We start from the raw sequence: 27,082 nt of genomic DNA, 5'->3' as shown, positions 1-27,082 counted from the left end.
CCCCGCTCCCAGGTTCTACCGGCTTGCAACGCCTCATGGGACCTAACCTGAACTCTCGAGACGTTTTGATGTGATCCCGCCCACTGTAGGTGGGATCACTTTTTAGCAGATCTGCATAATAAAGCGAGACAGCTAGTCTCGCTTTAATGTGCAGATCCCTGAGTTACCAGAGGCATGGGATCATCTCCCTCGCCTTGGAGACCTCGGGCGAGCACTGTTCAACACTGGTCTCCAGAAACAGAGACCATCCTGGCACTGCCAAGATGCCCAGGTGGCACTGCCAGCTGGCAGAGGCACTGCAAAGGTGTCCAGGTGGCACTGCCAGCTGGCAGAGGCACTGCCAAGGTGCCACACTGGCATTTTCTACACGGCTGCGATCAGGCTGGGGGTGCTAGGTGCGGGTGTTGGAGGGAGTTGGATCTCTCCCATAGTGCATTGTGGCTTGTGGGGGGTTGGGGGTCACATCAGGGGCCTCAGAGATCAGGACGCCATGTATCTCTCGCTACACTGAGGAGTTCCAGTGAGCAGAGCTCCTCAGTGTACAAAACGGGGCTATGTGTGGCCTCAGCCACGTGTTTCCCGCTGAGGCCCCTTATCAAATGCGAGTTGCGTTTTATAGCATTGTGTTTCTCGGCACTGTGCGGGCCGGGAAACAGGTGGCTAAACGTGCGGGCTATGGGACTTTGTTTCCATTTCGTTATATCGCGCTCCTAGAGTTTTGTTTGCTGATGCCTTTTCTGCTTCTGAAGCCAGAAATGAGGCAAAGGAAAGCTGTGAATAAACCTACTACTAGTCTGTAGAAGAGAAAGAGATGCTTTCTCACTCCTTTGCTACGCTTGCAGTTACAGTGGCTCAGGTACTAAAGGAAGCTGCCAGAGGGGGAGAATGAGGAGGAGGCCTGCCAGTTACTGTAATTCCTGGGCCTGTATTTCTGCTTGCAGCTGCCCTTCTGCTTTTGTTTGACCTGGAGTGAGGCAAGGGGAGGATTTTGGCTGGTCTATTCGTGGGCTGGAAATGGAGGAGGATTTGCTCTTACAATTTGTTGATATCTTTGCTGAAATATTTTGTTTATTGAGTTTTGACTGCTTATTGACTTATATCTAGAACTGTGTTTTACTTATTAAAGAGACCAGATTCCGGTACTGCAGGATTGGAGGGGCAGTGGCCCTATTCGGGTGTGCAACTCAAAGGTTGTGTTGGTTGCCATTATGGACTACTGGTGACTTTTTGTGTTAGTGGCTACCTGCTGCTCCCGGTTTGGGAGTCGTGCAGGTTGCTGGTAATTTTTGATTTCCTTTTGTACTGTTGTTGGTTTAACTGGTGGTGAATTGTACTCTTGATGTTGTGTTATTGTTGTTTATTGTTTCTCACCTAGCGGCTGTGTGCTCGCCAGTTGCAGCCCCTCCTGCTTCTGTGGTCTGGGGTTTGGCAAGTAACTCATGCTGGCGAAGGGGAGGGGTTTCTCTCTATCTCTCTCTCGCAGCTTTGTCGGTGCCTTTATTGAGCGCCTGGGGCTGCTGCTGGGATCCAAAGGGGGGGGGGGCAACGGGTGTTGATTCGGTTGCTGGTGGCTTTGTTTTCTTATTACTTGTTTACTGGATTTGTTTATGCTATGAAGTTGCTATTTTCATTGTACTGTTGCCTGTTTTGTGGTGTCTGTTTGCTCTGTATTTTGTACGATGAACCTGTTCTTGGACTGAACTATGCTGTCTCTTGGGAGGGGTGTTCTCTCTCTCTCGCTCTCTCTCTATCATCCGCTGTGTCCTGTGCCGGTGTGTCCTTTTCTGGTGAACTGTGCTGCTCGTTTTCACACACGCATGCACATGCAGACATTCGTTCATAAACTCATTCACACACGCACTCTCACTGACATGCATGCACTGCCTTCTACACACATGCTTTCCTATATACGTATTAGCTGCCTTTTCACTGATGTGGGGCTGCTGCTGAGGTGGGGGGGGTGCGTGTGCTGGCTTAGATGCTGATGGTTTTGTTTCTTGTTGATTATGGGCAGCACAGTAGCACAGTGGTTAGCACAGTTGCTTCACAGCTTCTGGGTCCCAAGTTCGATTCCCGGCTTGGGTCACTGTCTGTGCAGAGTCTGCACGTTCTCCCTGTGTCGGTGTGGGTTTCCTCCGGGTGCTTCGGTTTCCTCCTACAGTCGAAAGATGTGCAGGTTCGGTGGATTGGCCATGATAAGTTACCCTCAGTGTCCAAAAAGATTAGGTGGGGTTACTGGGTTACGGGGATAGGGTGGAGGAGTGGGCTGAAATAGGGTGCTCTTTCCAAGGGCCGGTGCAGACTTGATGGGCCGAATGCCCTCCTTCTGCACTGTAAATTCTAAGATTCTATGATTGGTTATTGGTTTATTGTCAGTGGTTTGTAGAGGGTAATTTCAGTGTATTGCTGTTTGCTCTGTAATTTGCTTTGTTTTTTGTATCACGGCTCTGTTATTAAACTAAAATGTACCCAAGTGGATTTTTGATGGACAAGTGAGTTAAGTGTTACAGAGCATAGACAGAGTTGAGGCCATAATCAGACCAGCCACGATCTTATCAAATGGTGGAATAGGTTTGAGGGGCCAAATGGCAGTGCAAGCTTCAGAAGAGGCAGTGGCGTAGTGACTTTGTCATTGGGCAAGTCATCCAGACACCCAGGGCAATGCTGTGGGAACCCAGTTTTGAATCCTGCTACAGCAGATGGTGAAATTTGAATTCAATAAAAGAAATCTGGAATGAAAAGTCTAACGATGATTATCAAACCATTGACGATTATCATAAAAACCCATCTGGTTTGCGAATGTTTTTCAGGGAAGGAAATCTGCATCCTTACCTGGTCTGGCCTACATGTGACTCCAGATCCACAGCAATGTAGTTGGCTCTTGAAATGCCACTCAGTTTGAAGGCAATTAGCGACGGGCAACAAATGTTGGCCTTGCTTGCGCGTCGCATGAAATTATTTTTTTAAATGGCGGAGCAGTCTCAGGGGGCCAAATGGCCTACTTCTGCTCCTTCACCAGCATGTTACCTGGGCCTGAAGCGTTTCAACTATCAAGAAATGAAAATGGTTTATTGTCACAAGTCGGCTTCAAATGAAGTTACTGTGAAAAGCCCCTAGTCGCCACATTCCGGCACCTGTTCGGGGAAGCTGGTACGGGAATCGAACCGTGCTTCTGGCCTGCCTTGGTCTGCTTTAAAAGCCAGCGATTTAGCCCAGTGTGCTAAACCAGCCCAGAGACTGGATTAGTTGGGGTTGTTCTCCCTGGAGCAGATTAGGCTGAGGGGGGGGCTGATTGAGGATGTATAAAATTATGAGGGTCATAGATCGGATGGACAAGAAGGTACTTTTCCTCTTAGTTCAGGGGTCAATAACCAGGGAGCATAGATTTAAGGTACTGGGCAAAAGGTTTAGAGGAGATGGGAGGAAAACCTTTTTCACCCCGAGGGTGGTTGTACTCTGGAACTCACTGCCTGAAAGGGGGGGTAGAAGTGGGAACCCTCACATCTTTTAAGAAGTATTTAAATGAACACTTGAAATACCATTGCATAGAAAACTACGGACCAAGTGAAATGAGATTAAAATAGATAGTGTTGTGTTCTGTGACCTTGCCGTTGCAACGTTATTCACAGAACAATTGGTTGCTAGAACGATGATTTATTGATGAGCACGTGGCAAGATAACAAACATAATACTACACAGACAAAGTTACTATATGAGTTCCATGAACTCTCTGGAACTACCCTGTGTGCGTCTGCCCTGTTGCAGGCTTTACTACCAACTGGTGAGTGTCTCACATCACGTGACTGATGGCTGACGCCACGAGCTAGTTGGAGGTTGCATTACTAACTATGTACAAAACTATCCACAGGCCTACCACCACAGATAGGTGCTTGATGGCCGCGTGGACGGGATGGGCTGAAGGGCCTATTTACTTTCTGTAAGACTCTATGACCTGCTTCCTCTAATGGGGCAGCACTTGAAATGAAATGAAAATCACTTATTGTCACAAGTAGGCTTCAAATGAAGTTACTGTGAAAAGCCCCTCGTCGCCACATTCCGGCGCCCGTTCGGGGAGGCTGGTACGGGAATTGAACCGTGCTTCTGGCCTGCCTTGGTCTGCTTTAAAAGCCAGCGATTTAGCCCTGTGCCAAACAGCCCCTATGTGCCAATACCTGGTGGCTCCTGATTGAGCTTGGCCCTTGATGATATAGCTGGGGTATTAGGGTGTCCAGAGGGGCAGCCTGGGTGGGTTCCGAGATGACAAAGGTTTTCTGATCATTTAAAGGACACAGGCAGCACTCAGCAGTGTGAGCAGCCAAGAGCCTGTACGTAGCACCAACGGGGTGCATTTATAAGACAGACTGCAGCAATGGCGGTCTGAGCCAGGCCACCCCGACCCTGAGAGGACACCCCAGGTCCACGGACTTGGCACCAAGTTACTACCTGCTACTGCCCCTGGCCCGGGCAGCCATCCCCCAGCAGGCCCGACAGTTTTCAGAGTTTTTCAGTGTTTTGTTTAGCCTCCCACTCCCCCTCCGCAGCCATGGCGCCCAGCCCACATTTGTAAATACTTGTCGTAATTTACACCCGCGAGACTTTCACCTGAGAGGAGCGGTGCATTGTGGGAGGGCGGAGCATACTGTGTTCAATCCGCTAATCACAGTTAAATGAATACAAATGCCGGTTTTGAATGCCGCTGCCGGCTTGGGACTCGGAGCATGGCGCCCGAATCGGCACAGGGTGCAGATCTCTATTATGGCTGGATGCCTGATTCTCAGCCCAATCGTGGTTCGCGTTTGCGGCATCGCAAGGCGGAGAATTTTGCCCCCTGTTTCAATTCCTAACTCCAAGAGCGCTCTCCACAGTCATATAGCGCCGACTCTCCAAAGCATGTCCACCATCTACAAGGCACAAGTCAGGGGTGTGGTGGAATACCCTGCACTTGCCTGGATTGGTTCCACAACACTCAAGAAGCTCGGCGACATCCAGGACAAAGCAGGATATTTGATTGGCACCCCTTAAACATTCACTCCCTTTACCACAGGCACACAGTGGCAGCAAATTGTACCATGTATAAGATACACTGAAAAAGCTTTCCAAGGCTCCTTCAACAGCATCTTCCAAGCCCACAACTTGTATCCCAAGGACGCGGGCACCAGATACATGGGAAAACCACCGCTTGCAGGTTTCCCTCCAAGTCACACATCATCCTGACTTGGAACTATATCGCCGTCCTGCACTGTCACTGGGTTAAAGACCCTGAACTTCCTTCTTAACAGCACCTGAGGTGTACCTCCCCACATGATCTGGTCGGTTCAGGAAGACAGCTCATCATGATGTTCGCAAGAGGACTTTGGGATGGAGAAAGAATGCTGAGCTTATCAGTGACCCCCGCATCCCTTAAACAAACATTTTCGAAAATGTATGGGTTCAAGCCTCAACCTTTTGTTGTAAGGTTTTGGGATAATATTTCCAATGCAGTTTTCCTCTTGTACCTGTATCTATGGAAATGCTGGAAAATACTAATCACAGCCTCAGATTTCTTTGAAGAATTATGGATGGATGCCCTCCAGTCTAGGTGCTTTACAACTTTACATACCTAAACCAGACACTAGATTATGTGTCACACCCTGGGAGGGGGTGGGGTGGTGGGGAAAAGAAAAGATTCTTTGCACAAAAACTAGTGATTAAAGTAGTAGTCTGAGACAAACTTACAACTCTTTAAGTTGAGAAAAGGTCATAGTTCTGCCTTGAAGGTGTTTATTTGACTTTGGAGCCCTTGAGACACCGGCCTAAATGTTCTGTTCCCACCCCTGTGGGAATTGTTACGGGCGGGACAAAGAATTTGGCGGACCATTTAAAGGCAGTTTCGGGGTAGGCGCTACTGAAAAATCTCACCCACCATTTGTATTGATATAGCCTTAGTCCCCTCAGCAAATATTGGAGTCAAAAGATCACTGATAGACTGAAATTCCCGTGGATGGGCCACTGACAGTGATGACTGCAATACATAGAACATACAGTGCAGAAGGAGGCCATTCGGCCCATCAAGTCTGCACTGACCCACTTAAGCTCTCACTTCCACTCTATCCCCGTAACCCAATAACCCCTGCTAACCTTTTTTTTAGACACTAAGGGCAATTTATCATGGCCAGTCCACCTAACCTGCACGTCTTTGGACTGTGGGAGGAAACCGGAGCACCTGGAAAAAACCCACGCAAACACGGAGAGAACATGCAGATGCTGCACAGACAGTGACCCAGCAGGGAATCGAACCTGGGACCCTGGCGCTGTGAAGCCACAGTGCTATCCACTTGTGCTACCGTGCTGCCCAATACATCAAAGAAAATATTAAATTCAGCCCAATCAATTGTATTATTATCAAACTCAAACAAATTACTCCCTTTTCTCGTAAATTCCTCCATGACCTCAACCCTCCCCATCTCTTCCATTTCCATCACCCCACAGCCCTCCAAGATATCCACTTTCATCTAATTCTGGCTTCTTGAACATCCCCTTTTTAATCACTCCACCAATGGCAACACACTTTCAGCACTCCGGACCCCTGGAACAATCTTCCCTAAACATCTCCGCCTCTCTTTCCTCCCTTAAAATACTCCTTAAAAACATACCTGAGGGGTGGAGGCAGGTTCATTGAATATTTTTAAGGCCGAGATTCTTGACTAACGATGGAGTCAAAGGGTATCGGAGCATGTGGAACTGAGGTCACAGTCAGATCAGCCATGATCATATTGAATGGCGGTGGAGGTTCAAGGGGTCGAATGGCTTGCTCTTGCTCCTAGTTTGAATGGTGCTGTGTGTCTCTTCAGTCAGGTTTTTGGTCATCTGCCATGATACCACCTTTTGTGGCTCAGTGGTATCATTTTGTTTCATAAAGCCTCTGTGAAGCACCTTGGGATTGTTTACTAAAGGCATTATACAAATATAAGTTATTGCTACTGTTATTGGGTGCCAACCAACAAGGCCAGATTCACTGTTACAAAGATCGGTGCCTCCCAAAACTGACCATTGTCAGGGCCATTGCTGAAAGCATTAAACCACAAATGCATTTGTGCTGGAGGGCTTGATAGTGCAATTCAGCGAACAGCCATAGCCTGCACCATGTTCCAGTAATGCTGGTCCGAAACAAGAGTACAATATTTCTAAAAGAAAAAAGCAGCTTGATTACTAAAACACAAATTGGTTTTCTGTTTACATCAGTTATGGCTGAGTGAGTGAAAATATGCAAGGCAAAAAAAACCATGAACAACTGGAAAACCAAAAATCTCTCAATTTCAAAACACAGCGAGAAAGTGATAGCTTGCATTGCGGCGTAATGAGTAAGCGACAGGAAGGAATGAAGAGAAATAGGGAGGCCGAGAGAAAAGATGTGAGATAACCCCCGCGGTGTGTTTTTCTGGCAACGGAAGTGGCCCGCCATTGGGGAGATCTTCTATTCCTGTGGCAGGGGGGTCGCCATCGGCGGGACTGGAGGGAAGGGCCAGAAAATCCCACTCAGTAAGAAAGATGCAGGAAGACACAGAGAAGACAGTGAAAGAAATACAGAGACAGAAAGGATAATGGGTGAAAGAGAGAAAATCAGAAAGAGGTTTAAACGCCAAGGTAGATGTGAGGCAGGGGAAAGAAGAAAATTAGGAAAAAAATATCTAAAAACAAATGGCGATCAACATAAGATAAAATGTGACAGAGAGAAGGCAAGAGACAATCTAAAGGTAAAAGTGTGGCAGAAGAATAGGAAAAGTACAAGAGTCTGGCATTAATGCATGACAAACCAGGAAAGAGGAATGTGAGAAAGAGATGGAAAAAGGAAAGTGTCCAGAACTGGAGAGAGGGAGAAGGTGAAAACTGAATAAGAACATAAGAACGAGGAGTAGGAAATTCAGCCTGTTAAACCTGCTCCACCATTCAATACGATCGTGGCAGATCTCACCTCAGCCTCATCTCCACCTTCCTGCCCACTCCCCATAACCGTTCATCCAGCTCCTAATTACAAACCTGTATATCTCCTCCTTAAATTTGTTTAGTGTTCCGACATCCACTACACTCTGAGGTGCAGAATTCCACAGATTCATGACCCTTTGAGTATAGTAATTCCTCCTAATTTCTGTTTTAAATCTGCCACCCCTTAGATTAAAACTATGGCTCCTCATTCTGGACTGTCCAACAAGGGGAACCATCCACTCTACATCTACCCTGTCAATGCCCTTTAGCATCTAATATGCCTCAACTAGACTGCCTCTCATTCTTCTAAACTCCAGTGAGTACAGGCTGAAACTGCTCACGCTCTCTTCTTAAGACAAGTCCTTCATCCCTGAAATAGTGTGAGATAGTAACATACAATAAAGACATAACATGAGTAAGGACAGAAAAAGTGAACACTGCAGAAGGAAAACATTGGAATGGATACAAACCTTCTCAAGGGCAATTAGGGAGGGGCAATGAATGCTGGCCTATCCAGCCCATATAACATGAACGATTAAAAGAATAAAAAAGTGAATAAAAAAGAAAACAGGAGAAAAACAAGTGTGAAGAAGAAAAATGATGGAGCATAAAGAAAACAAAAGGAAAAGAGAGACATAAAGATACATGCACAGAAAGTCAGCCTGATTTTCCTCGACCAATGATTTTCACGTTTTCAGCCTGGGGGACATCCAGGTACCCTGCTTAAAACAATTGTAGTGATGGTCCAAATTGTGTGTGCCATGCACATGTTCAATCTCCAGTGGGAGGCCACCGCATTTCAAATCAGTGAGGTCCAACTGGAGTTGTTATGTGCAACTGGCTCAAACTAGTGTTAGGCACATTGCCTTTGCCATAGGGAACCTCATGTCCATTCAGATCCCTTTGCAAATGTAGATGGAGATTGACCGGAGCATGTGCCATTCACATCAGTATTCTTAGGTCGAAAGCAGACAAAGCAGACGTCCTTAATGGACCACTGGAAACTGAAACCAAAAATGTTTTGCGTGCCTGACTGTGGAGCCAGTTAAAGCTGGGGTGCCCTCCCTACATCAACAGTGAAATGGCTGCCTGCCCCACTTGTCACTTATGTGTCCCCAATCTCCACTCATCCTCGGTAACCACCTCCCCACCCAGCTCCAACCGGGCTCCCTCTAGGCCCAGTTCCCAACCTCTTTTGCACAATCTTCTGGGATGCCACTAGCCCTACCAGCCTCTCGTTGCCTACAGGTGCCACAGCAGACTCAATTTGATGTGCTTCTCCTGCGCACCAGTTGTGGCATGGTTTTGCTGCTGCTAGATTAGCAGCTGAGTCTGAGAGCAAATAAAAGGCCAGGCCCTTCAGTTCTCACTCCCGAAAGAAACTATTAGATACCCAAAAGAAAACAGTACTTTTATTGAAGAATGTTATTGGTAGTCTATAAATAACACTGCATTCGTGAGCAAACAAATTCAGAAAATACAACAGAGAATGTATTATTCCTGAGACGCCGTGCTTGTAGCACAGGGAAGAGGCAGACCCAGTTGAACAGAAATCTGCTTACTTTGTATACACCTGGGGTCCATGCTGCCTCTGTCTCTCACTCCTCTCTCTCTCTCTTTTTCTCTCTCTCTGATTCTTGTTTAATTTTCTCTCCCTCTCCTGATTATTATTTCCTCCTCGGCTTCTTTCTTGGTGAGGTGCATGAGTTGTTGAACGTGAGGAGGCGGGTGAACCCGCTGGACTCTTGAACAGCCAGGAGTTGTACGGCAAGCACACTGCCAGCTGCTAAAGACACCGTGGGAAACTCCACCAGCAGTATGAAGTCTCATTCGACAGGAATCTGAATGCATGTTGGTCAAATTGGTTGTGGTTCAAAGCAGGCGTGCTGACCACAACTTGCAGTTTGTGGATCCTCACTCTGCACTCCTACTGAGCAGGACTGCATCTGATCTCTGAATATATACCGTGCCTATTGTAAACACTTTACGCGCCCTCCAAGATGTGTTTTCTGCTGGCAGAGGTGATCCGCCATTGATCCCCAGCCAGATCGTCCAGTCCCAGCGAGGTCTGTGGCGTTTTGTATGACTCGCCCGCCACCCCACCAGGAAACCCGCGGTGGAAGGGAGGGAGGTCATCTTCAGCCAGACCGTACAAAAATCCCACCCACGGTCTTCTACAGTCAACGACAATTCCCCACAGATCTGGGGCTTTTCCCATAGTTGAGGGGATTTGTTTGGGGCTCCAAATTTCAGATGTATCTTCGGGTTACCCAAAAGGGATGGAACAGAATACTTGCTAAATGGTGAAAAGCTAGAACCAGGGGAGATCCAATGCGACTCGGGGGTTCCAGAGAGGGAGATCATAAACATGTGGTGGACAGGTACAGGAAATAGGCAAAAAGACTCATGCAATGCAGGCCTTTGTATCTGGAGGGCTAGAATACAAAAGGAGAGAAGTTAAGCTTCAGCCATACAACGCTCTGATTAGAGCGCATCTGGAGAATTATAAGCAGTACTGGGCACTGACCTTAGGAAGGATAAATAGGCCTTGGAGGGATTGCAACGTAGATTTACCTGAATAATACCTGGACTCCCAACAGTTAATTTACAGGAGAAGATGAACAAGTGTTATATTTCCTGGAATGTAGAAGGTTACAGGGTCATTGATTAAAATTTTTAAGCTGCTGCTAAGGGGAATAGATGGGGTAACCAGTGCAAAACTGATTGGCAAGTCGAGTACTCGAGTGTATGGTCTAAACATTAGAGCCTATTGAAATAAACACTTCTACGCAGAAGTGGTAGAAGTTTAGAACTCCCTTCAACAAATTAGTGCTGGATCACTTGTTAATTTTAAATCAGAGGTTGAGAGATTTATTTGTTAGCCATAGGTGTTAAAGGATATGGGTAAATGGAGTTAGGAAGCAGACCAACCATTGAATGCTGGGTGGAAGAAGCTCAAGAAGCTAAATGGCCTCCTGTTCCTGGTTGACAACACGCATTTGTACAACACTTTTAGGATAGCAAACGGGAGAGGATTACAAAGGAGAGGAGGAGACATGAAGGCGGCACGGTGGCACAGTGGTTAGCACTGTCACTTCACAGCTCCAGGGATCTGAGTTCAATTCCAGCCTCGGGTGACTGTGTGGAGTTTGTATGTTCCCAACGTATCTGTGGGGGTTTCCTCCGGTTGCTCCGGCTTCCTCCCACAGTCCAAAAAGATGTGCAGTTTAGGTGGATTGGCCATGTTAAATTGACCGAAGTGTTCAAAAAAGTTAGGTGGGGGAGCGAGGCTTGGTAGGGTGCTCGATCAGAGGATTGGTGTAGACTCGATGGGTCAAATATCTCCTTCTGCATTGCAGGAATTCTATGGAGCAATAACAATGGAAGAGTGGTGGCCCAAAGGCGTGTTCAGGTTTTGAACAGGTGTTTGAAAGTGGCAGCAAAGCAAAAAGTTTAAGAAGAAAGAGCCAAAATGTTGGACCAGGTCAGTTGGCACCCATAGATGGAACAAAGCAAGGGACAACTGCTCAGAAAGTAGACAAAATGAAGAGACATAGGGATGGAGGAGAGTACAAAGGGAAGGAAAGGCAAGTTCATGGGGAAGTTTGGAAACAAAGACGAGGACGATGAATTCAATACACTGGTTAACCGCAAGAGGCCAACAGTTACAGGGAGGCAGGTTCATAACACGTTTCGACCAAGAGAGTTTTGTGGGTTTAGGTAGAGCCAAGTTGGAAAGTCAGTAAGAAGGTAGTGGGACATATGAGGGTTTCACCAGTGGTTGGGTTGTGTGTGTGTGTGTGGGGGGGGGGGGGGGGTTGCTACAACAGAGCTGGGAATAGGTGGGTCTGGATAAGAAATGAACATTCAAGCATAGCTCAGCCAAGCTTCAGGCTGAAGAGCAGCCTGAGGAGAAGCTGGGATTGGAAGCTAAGGACGGGGATCCAAGTAGTATGGTTTTTGGCAACATGAAATTGGAGAAATCTGAATCAGCTGCCACTTGATGTTGATGAAGGGTCTGACTGCATAATGATGGTATGAATTTGTGGGTGCTCATGTAAAGCTAGGTACTGTCAGCACACATATGGATGTTGAACCCACATCAATGGGTGAAACGTACAGATAAATAATAAAAGAGAGTAAATGTAGCCTTTGAGGCACTCTAAAGGTGACCATGTTGGGTGGAATGTTAATCCATTGCAAGAGATGTGCTGTATAGATTGGGGCAGGTGCGAAGCGAATCAAGCAGAAACTACCGAGACGGATCACAAAGCAGAGGTACTGGAGTGGGATGGAGTGGTACATGTATCAATTGCCACAGAGGATCTTTTTAGCCTAACAGGCACCGGTGATTCCACATAACAAAGTGTAGGAGCAAGCAGAAACAAGCAGCCTCCCCCACCAAGGAATAAATGAAGCAAACCTTGTTCTCGGCACAATTGAACGCTACTTAGCAAGTGGACAGCTGCGCCACAAAAAACAGAATTAATCTTACAATTGGAACCAAATCACAAAAATTTCCTAAGCAGTGTTCCAATACCACCACAAAGATACCTTCTATATTGTTGCATGTTTAAAAGCTTATACAGGCAGGAGAAGCATCACAAGGTACTGAACATCAAACGTTTTGCTCCCATGTCAATGAAATGCAATTACAATGGATGCACAACATAAACGACATGGGTGAGTGGAAGAATCTATTAATGCTATCTGTACATTGTGTTCAAGCAAGCAGTGACACAACCAACAATCTGCTGATTGACCTAATGAGGGAGAATTTACAGTGTTGTAGGGGACTTTAATTAAATTGTTACTAGACATTTACTTTCTCAGCTACATGCTAGGAGCAAATGGTGAATAAATCTGTGCAAAAGTCAACATATCACAGAATCTCTACAGTGCAGAAGGGGGCCATTCGGCCCATCGGGTCTGTACCGAAAGAACACTCTACCCAGGTCCACTCCCCCATCCACCCGCCCTATCCCCAGAACCTAACCTAACCTGCACATCCCTGGACACTAAGGGGCAGTGTAGTAAGGCCAATCCCACATATCTTTGAACTTTGGGAGGAAACCGATGGATCCAGAGGAAACCCACGCAGACACGGGGAGAACATACAAACTCCACACAGTCATCCAAGGTCAGAATGGAACCCAGGTCCCTGGCGCTCTGAGGCAGCAGTGCTAACCACTGTGCTACCCTACTCCACTGATCTCACTCTATGTCAACATATTCATTAAATACATGGTAAAATAATTGATCTGATACGTTCTATATTGTTCAAAAGCCTGATGCCAAAATAAGCATACTGCACAATTAAAACACCCACCAAAGGGCAGCACAGTAGCACAAGTGGCTAGCACTGTGGCTTCACAGCGCCAGGGTCCCAGGTTCGATTCCCCGCTGGGTCACTGTCTGTGCGGAGTCTGCACGTTCTCCCCGTGGGTTTTCTCCGGGTGCTCCGGTTTCCTCCCACAGTCCAAAGACGTGCAGGTAAGGTGGACTGGCCATGATAAATTGCCCTTAGTGACCAAAGAAGGATAGGAGGGGTTGTTGGGTTACGGGGATAGGATGAAAGTGAGGGCTTAAGTGGGTCAGTGCAGACCCGATGGGCTAAACGGCCTTCTTCTGCACTGTATGTTCTATGTAAAGCACCAGCAATTTTAACCAGTACCAAGGGATTATCGGACACTATATATAAACTAGTATGCTGAGAAATTTGGTACACTACATACAGAATCTGGACAATGTAAGGTGAATCAAAATGGGAAAGAAAAATATGGTACAGAACTCTTCACTGCTGTGGCCTATTGAAGTGTTCTGTTAAACAATCCAATGGTTAGCAACGAATCCATACAAAATGATGGCCAACAGTGAACAAGCTATCATAGTTTTACATATTACTAAATACCAACTTTATGCTAGCAAATGAGGGTTCAGGACTTGATTTACAAGCAATTGACATAACAAGATGGCAACATGGGTAAGCCAGTCAGCCCCTCGAGCCTGTTCTGAATTTGGTTAAGATTATGGTTAATCTGTACCTTAACTTCGGTTATGCATCTTTTCTCCTTATCTCTTCATATCTCTACCTAACAAAAAGCTATACAACTGCCTTGAAAATTTCAATTAATCCAAAATCTAGATTTTTCTGAGAGACAGTTCCAGGTTTCCACTTCCCTAGGTGTGTAAACATGTTCCCTGACTTCACTCCATTATGACCTAGCTCTAACATTAATTTGTGCTCCCTTGTTTTGAATTCCCTTGATTATTTTAAGCACCTCAATTAGATCATCCTCCAACCTTCTAAATGCAAGGAAATACAAACAATGCTTATGGAACCTGTCCTCATAACTTAACCCCTTCAGCCCAGTATCGTTCTGGTGCATCTACAATACACCCACTCTAAGGCCTATATATCTTTCCTGAGGTACTTAATGCAATACTCCAGGCTGAATCTGACCAAGGTCTATAAACCAAAGTATAATTTCTAATCCATTGTATTCCAACCACTTGAGATAAAGACCAATATTCTTAGAATCATAGAATAGTTAGAGCACAGAATGAGGTCTTTTGGCCCATCTTGTCCATGCCAGCCCGAGGACACGCAGGTGCCCTTTCTAATCCCACCTTCCTGCACCTGGTCCATAGCCCTGTCGCTTTGAGCACTTAAAGTCCAGGTCCAGGTATTTTTTTTAAGAGTTTAGGGTCTCTGCCTCCACCACCAACTCGGGCAGCAAATTCCAGACTACCACTACCCTCTGCTTAAAAAAGTTTTTCCTCTTGTCCCCTCTGCACTTTCTGCCTCTTAACTTGAATCTATGTCCCCTGGTTCTGGAAATCTCCACCAAGGGAAACAATTTAATCCTGTCCTCTCTATCTCTTCCCCTCATAATTTTGTACACCTCAATTGTACCCCTCAGCTTTCCCTGTTCCAAGAAAAACAACCCCAACCTATCTAATCTCTCCAGTAACTTTACTGATTACTTTGTGAATATGTCCATTTAGTGATTTATGTACCAACATCCCTTCCTCCTCCACATTTCTTAGTCTCTTGCCATTATGAAAGTATTCTGATACATCTTTGCTGGATCCAAGGTGGGAGACCTTGTACTTCGCCCACACTGAATTTCATCTTCCACAGTTTTTCTTACTAACTTAATCTACGTCCCTCTGTAAAACATTTTGCTCCCCTCTGCATAACTTACTGTATCTCCTAACTCAGCAAAATTGGATATGCGACACTCTGGTTCCTTCAACTATGCCATACCATCTCTAGTGAAAAATGTATGCTCCGATATGGATTACTGAGGAAAACCACTTGTTGCATCCGAGCAATCAAGAGTACACTTCTCTACATCCCTAATCTTTGGCTACCTCCTAACCAGGTACTAATTCCTGTCACAAGTTGATGCACGATCAATTGCACAAAGACTAAAGTTGGGTACAACTGTAGCTCTATTACAGTCAGATGCGTGGCCTCCTGCTGCAGCTGGAGAAATGGCAGGGCACTGGAGGTCATGCATATTTATACAGTTCTCTGTGGGCGGAGCCAGCCGGCAGGGGCTACCGGCGAACCTGTAGTGCAGGTCCTACCTTACATCTCCTATTACAGTGGTTCACCACATTCACCCCCTGTTAAAAATGAGTCCGGCGGAGGTGATGTGAAACTATATACAATTAGTGCAATTATGTACAGTGGTAGGGAAAGAAAAGTCCGTGTTGACGGTCCGGAGTCCGTCAAAGATTCAGCCGGTCTGGTGCTTTGGTGCTTCGTTGGGAGCGGCGTAACGGTGGCGGCGAAGTCGGTGCTGGCGGTGGTGGAGGTGGCACCGATGGCGGTGGTGGCGGTGCTGATGCTGGCCAGTTATCGGGGAACTCCGGGAGAGTGCAGAAGTCCTCTTCGACCTCTGGTGCGGAAAAGGGGAGGGGGGGTGGTCTGGTGGGGTCAATATTGGCAGCGCGGTGGGAGGTGGGGGGGGGGGCATTGGTGGGGGGTTGTTGGGGTGGAACCTGACGGTGCCAGGTCGCTGAGTGAGACAGTATCTTGGCGGCCGTCGGGGAACTCAACGCAGGCATATGGAGGGTTGGCATGGAGCAGGTGAACCCTGTCCACCAAGGGGTCCGCCTTGTGGAGTCGGACGTGCCTACGGAGAAGGACCGGTCCTGGAGCAGCGAGCCAAGTCGGGAGCGACACCCCGGATGTGGACTTCCTGGGGAAGGTAAAAACACGTTCATGGGGTGTGCTATTAGTGGCGGTGCACAATAGTGACCGGATGGAGTGCAGAGCGTCAGGGAGGACCTCCTGCCAGCGAGAGGCTGGGAGATTTCTGGACAGTAGGGCCAGCTGGCTGGCCCTCCAAACCGTCCCATTCTCCCGTTCTACTTGCCCGTTTCCCTGGGGGTTGTAGCTGGTCGTCCTGCTGGAGGCTATACCCCTGCTGAGCAGGAACTGACACAGCTCATCGCTCATGAATGAGGATCCCCTGTCACTGTGGATGTAGGCGGAGAAACCGAACAGAGCGAAGATGGTGCTTAGGGCCTTGATGACGGTGGCAGACGTCATATCGGGGCATGGGATGGCAAAGGGGAATCTGGAGTACTCATCGACCACACTGAGAATGTACGTGTTATCGTCGGTGGAGGGGAGGGGCCCTTTGAAATCCACTCTGAGGCGTTCAAAGGGGTGGGAGGCCTTCACCAGGCGCGCACGATCCAGCCGGTAGAAGTGCGACTTGCACTCCGCACAGACCTGGCAGTCCCTGGTGACTGTCCTTACTTCCTCGATGGGAGTAGGGCAGATTGCGAGCTTTGACCAGATGGTACAATCGAGTGACCCCCGGTGACAAAGGCTGTTGTGTAGGGTCCGCAGTTGGTCCACTTGTGCGCTGGCACATGTACCTCGGGAGAGGGCATCTGGGGGCTCGTTGAGTTTACCGGGCGATACAAGATCTCGTAATTATAGGTGGCGAGCTCGATTCTCCACCGCAAGATTTTATCATTTTTGATCTTGCCCCGCTGTGTGTTATTGAACATGAAGGCTACCGGCCGTTGGTCCGTAAGGAGAGTGAATCTCTTACCGGCCAGGTAATGCCTCCAATGCCGCACAGCTTCAACGATAGCTTGGGCCTCCTTTTCGACGGATGAGTGTTGAATTTCCGAGGCATGAAGGGTGCGGCAAAAGAATGCCACGGGTCTGCCTGCCTGGTTTAGAGTGGCGGCAAGGGCGACGTCTGAAGCATCGCTTTCTACTTGGAAAGGCAGTGACTCATCCACTGCGTGCATCCCGGCCTTGGCGATGTCTGCTCTGATGCGGGCAAAAGCATGTTGTGCCTCGGCCGCAAGGGGGAATTGGGTGGACTGAATGAGTGGGCGGGCCTTGTCCACATAATTTGGGACCCACTGAGCGTAGTAGGAAAAGAACCCCAGGCAGCATTTGAGGGCCTTGGGGCAGTGGGGGTGGGGAAGTTCCATGAGGGGCCGCATGCGATCGGGGTCGGGCCCGAAAAGTCCGTTTTGGACTATATAGCCGAGAATGGCTAACCGGGTCGTGCTGAACACACACTTCTCTTTGTTGGAGGTCAGGTTGAGCAGAGTGGCAGTGCGGAGGAATTTATCGAGGTTGGCATCGTGGTCCTGCTGGTCATGGCCGCAGATGGTGACATTATCTAAGTACGGAAAGGTGGCCCGCAAACCGTACTGGTCGACCATTCGGTCCATTTCTCTTTGGAAGACCAAGACCCCATTTGTGACACCGAAAGGGACCCTAAGGAAGTGGTAGAGGCGACCGTCCGCCTCGAAGGCAGTGTATGGCCGGTCCGACTTCCGGATGGGGAGCTGGTGGTAGGCGGATTTCAGGTCAATTGTTGAGAAGACCCGGTACTGCGCAATCTGATTGACCATATCAGATATGCGTGGGAGGAGGTACGCGTTGAGCTGCGTGTACCGATTGATGGTCTGGCTGTAGTCCACGACCATCCTGTGTTTCTCCCCTGTTTTAATCACTACCACTTGGGCTCTCCAGGGGCTGTTACTGGCCTCGATAATACCCTCCTCAAGCAGCCGCTGGACTTCGGACCTGATGAAGGTCTTGTCCTGGGTGCTGTACCGTCTGCTCCTAGTGGCAACTGGCTTGCAATCCGCAGTAAGATTGGCAAAAATGGAGGAGGGATCGACCTTGATGGTCGCGAGGCCGCAAACGGTAAGGGGGGGTAAGGGCCCGCCACATTTGAGGGGGAGACTCTGGAGGTTGCACTGGAAGTCCAGGCCCAACAGGAGTCCAGCGCAGATTAGGAACGACATAGAGGCGGAAGTTACTAAATTCTACGCCCTGGACCGTGAGGGTGACTGTACAAAAGCCTCGGATCAGGACAGAATGGGATCCGGAGGCTAGGGAGATCCTTTGATTGGCAGAGTGGACCGCGAGTGAGCAGCGCCTTACCATATCTGGGTGAACGACGCTTTCGGTACTCCCGGAGTCCAGCAGGCACGAGGTCGCTTGGCCGTTGATTTTAACCGTCGTCGACGCGGTGGCCAGGTTGTGCGGGCGAGATTGGTCCAGCGTCATCGAAGCGAGCTGCGGGTAGCCATCGGATGCTTCGGGTGGCGAACGTGTGCGGTTCCGATGTCGGGATGTCTGGAGACCCTGTGGGGGATAAGATGGCGGCGCCCATGGTGCGCACATTGCGGGGTCAGGACAGACATTTGGCGCACGTGTCCGAAGGGAGACAGGATGGCGGCGCCCATTGGTCGCAAATGTACCCGGGAGGAGAAGGTGGCGGCTCCCATTGTGCGTCTGGCGTGGGGGAGGGGGGCGATAGCGGGCACGATTGCAGCGACTGCGCGGGCCTGGCACACCGCCGCAAAGTGGCCCTTTTTACTGCAGGCTTTACAAACTGCAGTGCGGGCCGGGCAGTGTTGGCGGGGGTGCTTCTGCTGACCGCAGAAGTTGCAGCGGGGACCCCCGGGGTGCACGTATCGGCGTGCAGCGCAGGCGTATTGGGAAGGCAGGGCCCCGGCTGAGGAGGTCGTCGGTGGGGTCCAGGAGGGGTAGGAAGGAGTAGAAGGGTGGGCAGCGCGGCGGGAGGGGTACGATTGTACGTTACGGATGCGACCGTCATGGAGAGCGCCAAGGTTTTCGCCTCCGCCAGTTCGAGCCTGGCCCCTTCCAGTAATCGTTCTCGGATGCGGTCCGACGCAATCCCCCTCACGAAGGCATCGCGCATGAGGAGATTTGCGTGTTCGGCGGCTGTAACGGCCTGACAGTCACAGTCCTGGACAAGTGGAATTAGGGCCCGCCAGAAGTCTTTGATGAACTCACCAGGTAGTTGCGAGTGGGTGGCGAGTACATGCCTGGCGAAGATCATGTTTGCCTTCTGCGCGTAGTGTTCCTTAAGGAGTTCCATTGCTTCTGTGTAATTTGTGGCGTCTTGGATCAATGGGAACATGCTGGAGCTCAGTCTGGAGTAGAGGACGTTTATCTTCTGAGCCTCCGTTGGCTCGGGGTCCACAGCCTTGATGTAGGCCTCAAAACATGCTAGCCAGTGAGTAAAGTCTTTTCTGGCGTCGGGCGAGTGCGGATCCAGCTGCAGGCGATCAGGCTTAATTCTGATATCCATTCTGTGAAGAATCTGACTAATAAATTGATGCACGATCAATTGCACAAAGACTAAAGTTGGGTACAACTGTGGCTTTATTACAGTCAGGTGCGTGGCCTCCTGCTGCAGCTGGCGAAATGGCAGGGCACTGGAGGTCATGCATATTTATACAGTTCTCCATGGGCGGAGCCAGCCGGCAGGAGCTACCGGCGAACCTGTAGTGCAGGTCCTACCTTACATCTCCTATTACAGTGGTTCACCACATTCACCCCCTGTTAAAAATGAGTCCGGCGGAGGTGATGTGAAACTATATACAATTAGTGCAATTATGTACAGTGGTAGGGAAAGAAAAGTCCGTGTTGACGGTCCGGAGTCCGTCAAAGATTCAGCCGGTCTGGTGCTTTGGTGCTTCGTTGGGAGCGGCGTAACGGTGGCGGCGAAGTCGGTGCTGGCGGTGGTGGAGGTGGCACCGATGGCGGTGGTGGTGGTGCTGATGCTGGCCAGTTATCGGGGAACTCCGGGAGAGTGCAGAAGTCCTCTTCGACCTCTGGTGCGGAAAAGGGGAGGGGGGGTGGTCTGGTGGGGTCAATATTGGCAGCGCGGTGGGAGGTGGGGGGGGGGGCATTGGTGGGGGGGTTGTTGGGGTGGAACCTGACGGTGCCAGGTCGCTGAGTGAGACAGTATCTTGGCGGCCGTCGGGGAACTCAACGCAGGCATATGGAGGGTTGGCATGGAGCAGGTGAACCCTGTCCACCAAGGGGTCCGCCTTGTGGAGTCGGACGTGCCTACGGAGAAGGACCGGTCCTGGAGCAGCGAGCCAAGTCGGGAGCGACACCCCGGATGTGGACTTCCTGGGGAAGGTAAAAACACGTTCATGGGGTGTGCTATTAGTGGCGGTGCACAATAGTGACCGGATGGAGTGCAGAGCGTCAGGGAGGACCTCCTGCCAGCGAGAGGCTGGGAGATTTCTGGACAGTAGGGCCAGCTGGCTGGCCCTCCAAACCGTCCCATTCTCCCGTTCTACTTGCCCGTTTCCCTGGGGGTTGTAGCTGGTCGTCCTGCTGGAGGCTATACCCCTGCTGAGCAGGAACTGACACAGCTCATCGCTCATGAATGAGGATCCCCTGTCACTGTGGATGTAGGCAGAGAAACCGAACAGAGCGAAGATGGTGCTTAGGGCCTTGATGACGGTGGCAGACGTCATATCGGGGCATGGGATGGCAAAGGGGAATCTGGAGTACTCATCGACCACACTGAGAATGTACGTGTTATCGTCGGTGGAGGGGAGGGGCCCTTTGAAATCCACTCTGAGGCGTTCAAAGGGGTGGGAGGCCTTCACCAGGCGCGCACGATCCAGCCGGTAGAAGTGCGACTTGCACTCCGCACAGACCTGGCAGTCCCTGGTGACTGTCCTTACTTCCTCGATGGAGTAGGGCAGATTGCGAGCTTTGACCAGATGGTACAATCGAGTGACCCCCGGTGACAAAGGCTGTTGTGTAGGGTCCGCAGTTGGTCCACTTGTGCGCTGGCACATGTACCTCGGGAGAGGGCATCTGGGGGCTCGTTGAGTTTACCGGGGCGATACAAGATCTCGTAATTATAGGTGGCGAGCTCGATTCTCCACCGCAAGATTTTATCATTTTTGATCTTGCCCCGCTGTGTGTTATTGAACATGAAGGCTACCGGCCGTTGGTCCGTAAGGAGAGTGAATCTCTTACCGGCCAGGTAATGCCTCCAATGCCGCACAGCTTCAACGATAGCTTGGGCCTCCTTTTCGACGGATGAGTGTTGAATTTCCGAGGCATGAAGGGTGCGGCAAAAGAATGCCACGGGTCTGCCTGCCTGGTTTAGAGTGGCGGCAAGGGCGACGTCTGAAGCATCGCTTTCTACTTGGAAAGGCAGTGACTCATCCACTGCGTGCATCCCGGCCTTGGCGATGTCTGCTCTGATGCGGGCAAAAGCATGTTGTGCCTCGGCCACAAGGGGGAATTGGGTGGACTGAATGAGTGGGCGGGCCTTGTCCACATAATTTGGGACCCACTGAGCGTAGTAGGAAAAGAACCCCAGGCAGCATTTGAGGGCCTTGGGGCAGTGGGGGTGGGGAAGTTCCATGAGGGGCCGCATGCGATCGGGGTCGGGCCCGAAAAGTCCGTTTTGGACTATATAGCCGAGAATGGCTAACCGGGTCGTGCTGAACACACACTTCTCTTTGTTGGAGGTCAGGTTGAGCAGAGTGGCAGTGCGGAGGAATTTATCGAGGTTGGCATCGTGGTCCTGCTGGTCATGGCCGCAGATGGTGACATTATCTAAGTACGGAAAGGTGGCCCGCAAACCGTACTGGTCGACCATTCGGTCCATTTCTCTTTGGAAGACCAAGACCCCATTTGTGACACCGAAAGGGACCCTAAGGAAGTGGTAGAGGCGACCGTCCGCCTCGAAGGCAGTGTATGGCCGGTCCGACTTCCGGATGGGGAGCTGGTGGTAGGCGGATTTCAGGTCAATTGTTGAGAAGACCCGGTACTGCGCAATCTGATTGACCATATCAGATATGTGTGGGAGGGGGTACGCGTTAAGCTGCGTGTACCGATTGATGGTCTGGCTGTAGTCCACGACCATCCTGTGTTTCTCCCCTGTTTTAATCACTACCACTTGGGCTCTCCAGTGGCTGTTACTGGCCTCGATAATACCCTCCTCAAGCAGCCGCTGGACTTCGGACCTGATGAAGGTCTTGTCCTGGGTGCTGTACTGTCTGCTCCTAGTGGCAACTGGCTTGCAATCCGCAGTAAGATTGGCAAAAATGGAGGAGGGATCGACCTTGATGGTCGCGAGGCCGCAAACGGTAAGGGGGGGTAAGGGCCCGCCACATTTGAGGGGGAGACTCTGGAGGTTGCACTGGAAGTCCAGGCCCAACAGGAGTCCAGCGCAGATTAGGAACGACATAGAGGCGGAAGTTACTAAATTCTACGCCCTGGACCGTGAGGGTGACTGTACAAAAGCCTCGGATCAGGACAGAATGGGATCCGGAGGCTAGGGAGATCCTTTGATTGGCAGAGTGGACCGCGAGTGAGCAGCGCCTTACCATATCTGGGTGAACGACGCTTTCGGTACTCCCGGAGTCCAGCAGGCACGAGGTCGCTTGGCCGTTGATTTTAACCGTCGTCGACGCGGTGGCCAGGTTGTGCGGGCGAGATTGGTCCAGCGTCATCGAAGCGAGCTGCGGGTAGCCATCGGATGCTTCGGGTGGCGAACGTGTGCGGTTCCGATGTTGGGATGTCTGGAGACCCTGTGGGGGATAAGATGGCGGCGCCCATGGTGCGCACATTGCGGGGTCAGGACAGACATTTGGCGCACGTGTCCGAAGGGAGACAGGATGGCGGCGCCCATTGGTCGCAAATGTACCCGGGAGGAGAAGGTGGCGGCTCCCATTGTGCGTCTGGCGTGGGGGAGGGGGGCGATAGCGGGCACGATTGCAGCGACTGCGCGGGCCTGGCACACCGCCGCAAAGTGGCCCTTTTTACTGCAGGCTTTACAAACTGCAGTGCGGGCCGGGCAGTGTTGGCGGGGGTGCTTCTGCTGACCGCAGAAGTTGCAGCGGGGACCCCCGGGGTGCACGTATCGGCGTGCAGCGCAGGCGTATTGGGAAGGCAGGGCCCCGGCTGAGGAGGTCGTCGGCGGGGTCCAGGAGGGGTAGGAAGGAGTAGAAGGGTGGGCAGCGCGGCGGGACGGGTATGATTGTACGTTACGGATGCGACCGTCATGGAGAGCGCCAAGGTTTTCGCCTCCGCCAGTTCGAGCCTGGCCCCTTCCAGTAATCGTTCTCGGATGCGGTCCGACGCAATCCCCCTCACGAAGGCATCGCGCATGAGGAGATTTGCGTGTTCGGCGGCTGTAACGGCCTGACAGTCACAGTCCTGGACAAGTGGAATTAGGGCCCGCCAGAAGTCTTTGATGAACTCACCAGGTAGTTGCGAGTGGGTGGCGAGTACATGCCTGGCGAAGATCATGTTTGCCTTCTGCGCGTTGTGTTCCTTAAGGAGTTCCATTGCTTCTGTGTAATTTGTGGCGTCTTGGATCAATGGGAACATGCTGGAGCTCAGTCTGGAGTAGAGGACGTTTATCTTCTGAGCCTCCGTTGGCTCGGGGTCCACAGCCTTGATGTAGGCCTCAAAACATGCTAGCCAGTGAGTAAAGTCTTTTCTGGCGTCGGGCGAGTGCGGATCCAGCTGCAGGCGATCAGGCTTAATTCTGATATCCATTCTGTGAAGAATCTGACTAATAAATTGATGCACGATCAATTGCACAAAGACTAAAGTTGGGTACAACTGTGGCTTTATTACAGTCAGGTGCGTGGCCTCCTGCTGCAGCTGGCGAAATGGCAGGGCACTGGAGGTCATGCATATTTATACAGTTCTCCATGGGCGGAGCCAGCCGGCAGGAGCTACCGGCGAACCTGTAGTGCAGGTCCTACCTTACATCTCCTATTACAGTGGTTCACCACACACGTTTACCTCCAATTCCTTGTGCTTCCAGTTTGACCAATGCCTTTGAAAGTCTTTGCATACAATATACATAGGTACTTCCCTACCTACCGTGACTTTCTCAAAAGAGCCAGCTAGAATTGTTCGACAAGACCTATCTGCCCTTCATATATTTATGCTGTCCCTTTTTGGTCAGCTCATCATCGTCTATGTGCTCAGTCATCCCGTCTGTGATGATAAGACTCCAGAAACGTCCACAAGTGATAAAGTTTATGAATCTGCACTGTGCCACTTCCCTGGCTAGTGCATCTTTACTGAGGTTCAGTTCTCAAAACTGAAAGCTCTGCTCCACAAGATCATAACCTACACTAAAGGCACAATGTAAAGTCTAAAAGTTCTAGCTGGATTTGTAATTACTCTTTGGATTAGAAATGGAGTACCAAATTACAAAATCAATACTTCCATTTGTTCTATCATCTGATAATATCGTTGATCAGGATTAGAACATTAATGCAAAGAAATGGATTGAAATTGGAACAAGAACAGGAACAGAAAATTAACATCGTAATAAATACTTAGTAAACGTGATAGAAAAAGAGACTTTGTTTCTGAGGATACACAAAAATTCAGAAAACTACCATTAGAAAAACTGTTCCTAACGTGTAACTGAGCCCAGAACTAGTTGCTTACTATTTGCATTCAACACATTGCCAGAAGAAACTAGGGTTATTTGGTAGAGCATGACCACAGATCCTAGCTGTCTCTGATATTTCCTGATCATCCCAGAATTTTCTTAATAAGCTTTCATTTAGCACGGGCTGGTTTAGCACAGTGGGCTAATCAGCTGGCTTGCAATGCAGAACAAGGCAGCAGCATGGGTTCAATTCCTGTACCGGCCTCACCGAACAGGCACCTGAATGTGGCGACTAGGGGCTTTTCACAGTAACTTCATCGAAGCCTACTTGTGACAGTGATTATTATTATCCTGGACCGCACTAGTTTTGCCACTCTAACTGATGCCAACAGTGAGTGATTTTAAAAATACACTTGTGCCTCCGCCAAAACAAAGCTTTATCCCTGATGGAGGCCAACCTTGGCGCCTGCATTCAGAAAGTTATCTTGATCATGCATTTGGACTGGAAATATTGTCTAGATGCTGTGGGAGGACTGTTGCCGCTCGCAGTCTCCTTGAGAACGGTTGCAAGTTTTCTACTACTGTGCCTTATAATGTTTTTTAAAAGTGCACACTGCACACACTTGCAGTTTTTCAAAATTCTTCAATTTGCCATTTTCTTGCCTCAATATCCCCATTCTGCAGCAGCCCCAATTATGTAACCGTTGCACCCAGACATAAACGCTAACTAAAGGTTGCCAAATTGAGGTTTAGGTGTCACTTCAACGTTAAATGACAACGTCATCAAAAAGGATTGTAGATTGGTGAACTATAAACGAGAGAGGAGTGCACGCCCCGAGAATGAAGGTGCAAAGTGCTCTTCGCCGACAGAGTAACAAAGAAAGAATATAAATTACACAAACACCGTTTTGTGTGCAAGCGACAAGACTCTTTGGAAAGCCTGCCTTTGACACTCGGCCCAAAACAAAGTGCAAATCCAAAAATACATATCGTTTCTGTGATTCAAATGCAACATATATGAAGCGTTAGTGCCCAGCCGGAGACTGCAGGCTGGCCCGAATCATTTACACACACTCGGTTCACGCTACAACCCGAGCCAGTCATTGTCAAACTGCATTTTACATCGCTCCAACTGAGCCCCCTTCTTGTGGAACAAGAACAGATAACATTTGTTTCTAATGTACAATATTAAGTGGCTTAACTCACAAGAACGTATTAAATGCAGCAATGCCTCCTCACTCACCTCGTGAAAAATAAAAATCCTGACAGCAGAAGTGGAAAAAAAAAGCAAAGGCTCCTCCTCTCAGAGAGAAGCAGCGCCCAGGCACTGGAGTTCAGCTCCCTCTCTCAGCCTGACAGCCCACTGCAGAAAGAACAGAGACTGGATCAGGGCAAAGGGAAAGAAGCAACAGTTCATTAACTTTCTGCTTTATAATCCTGGCAACCTCACACCAACTCCTGATTTAAGAGCAGATAGTCCCAGATACCCTCCTCCTTCATTCCAATTACTTCTTCACATCCCCTCCTCCCTATCACTCCTCTCCCTCCCTCTCCCCTTCCTATCTCCTCCTCATTCCCTCGTCCCCTCCCCTCCTGACTTCCTCCTCCCCTCTCCCCCACCACTTTCCCCACTCCATTCTCCTCATTCCCTCTCATCCACGATTCCCTCTTCGCTCCTCCATATTCCATTCCCTTCTCCTCCACTCCCTTCCTCCCTCTTCCCATTCTCTCCCCACACCCGTTCCCCTCCTCTCTCACTGCCACTCTCCCCCACCCCTTCCCATTCCCCTCCCACATCCCCTTCCTCTCTTCCCCCTTTCTACCCTCTCTCCACTCCCTCTCTCCCTTCTCTCTCGCTCGGGCATCCTCCCTTTCCCGCACACTCTCTCCACCTCCCCATCGCTCTTCTCTATCTCTCCCTCCCTCTCATCCCCCTTCCTCGAGCTATCCTTTCAACCTTTCTAATTTCCTTTCTTTCTATTCCTTTCTCTTCATTTCACTCTTCCTCGCGGTTCTTTTTTAGTCTCTTTCCCACTCTCTCTCTCTCTTACTCCCTCTGCTCAGACCTATTGAACCTTGTCTATTTCTGCCCGGCCGAACTGAAACATTAAATGATTTGGAGGAGCAAAGACGGGGGGAGTGGGGAACCTCCTCGGCCATCCCGGAATATTAACATCAGATAGAGAAACCTGGTATAATTTAATGCTTATGTGCTGAATGTTACTTGCAAGCCACCTAAACAGCGCCGTGCAACACTTGCTCTATCCGACCATTTTCCCCCCTTGCGATTGTAACGTTTTGTCACGTTAAAAATCCAGCTTCAAAATAATTCAATAATAAATCTCGTAAAGGCACAGAACGATTTCAAAGTGCAGGTTTTTTAAAAACTTGGTGTTTAATGCTTGTGTTTT

General features: G+C 49.6%; 1 protein-coding gene across 2 annotated transcripts in view; it reads right to left on the bottom strand.

The window, feature by feature from the left end:
- The window catches only part of elovl5 (ELOVL fatty acid elongase 5), a 200,200-nt gene that overhangs the window by 134,510 nt on the left and 38,608 nt on the right, over positions 1 to 27,082 (bottom strand). Inside the window, exon 2 of one of the 2 annotated variants that reach the window (XM_072498586.1) lies at positions 25,915 to 26,034. The gene's annotated coding sequence lies outside the window, so the exon portion shown is untranslated. Of the gene's footprint in view, positions 1 to 25,877; positions 26,162 to 27,082 lie in introns of those variants that run through there. The other variant, XM_072498587.1, reaches the window with a different exon arrangement.

The sequence above is a fragment of the Scyliorhinus torazame genome, chromosome 4 (genome assembly GCF_047496885.1).
Source record: "Scyliorhinus torazame isolate Kashiwa2021f chromosome 4, sScyTor2.1, whole genome shotgun sequence".
NCBI classification, from domain to species: domain Eukaryota; kingdom Metazoa; phylum Chordata; class Chondrichthyes; order Carcharhiniformes; family Scyliorhinidae; genus Scyliorhinus; species Scyliorhinus torazame.
Note: the sequence above shows the minus strand (reverse complement) of the source record. Positions and strands in the feature narration are given on the sequence as shown.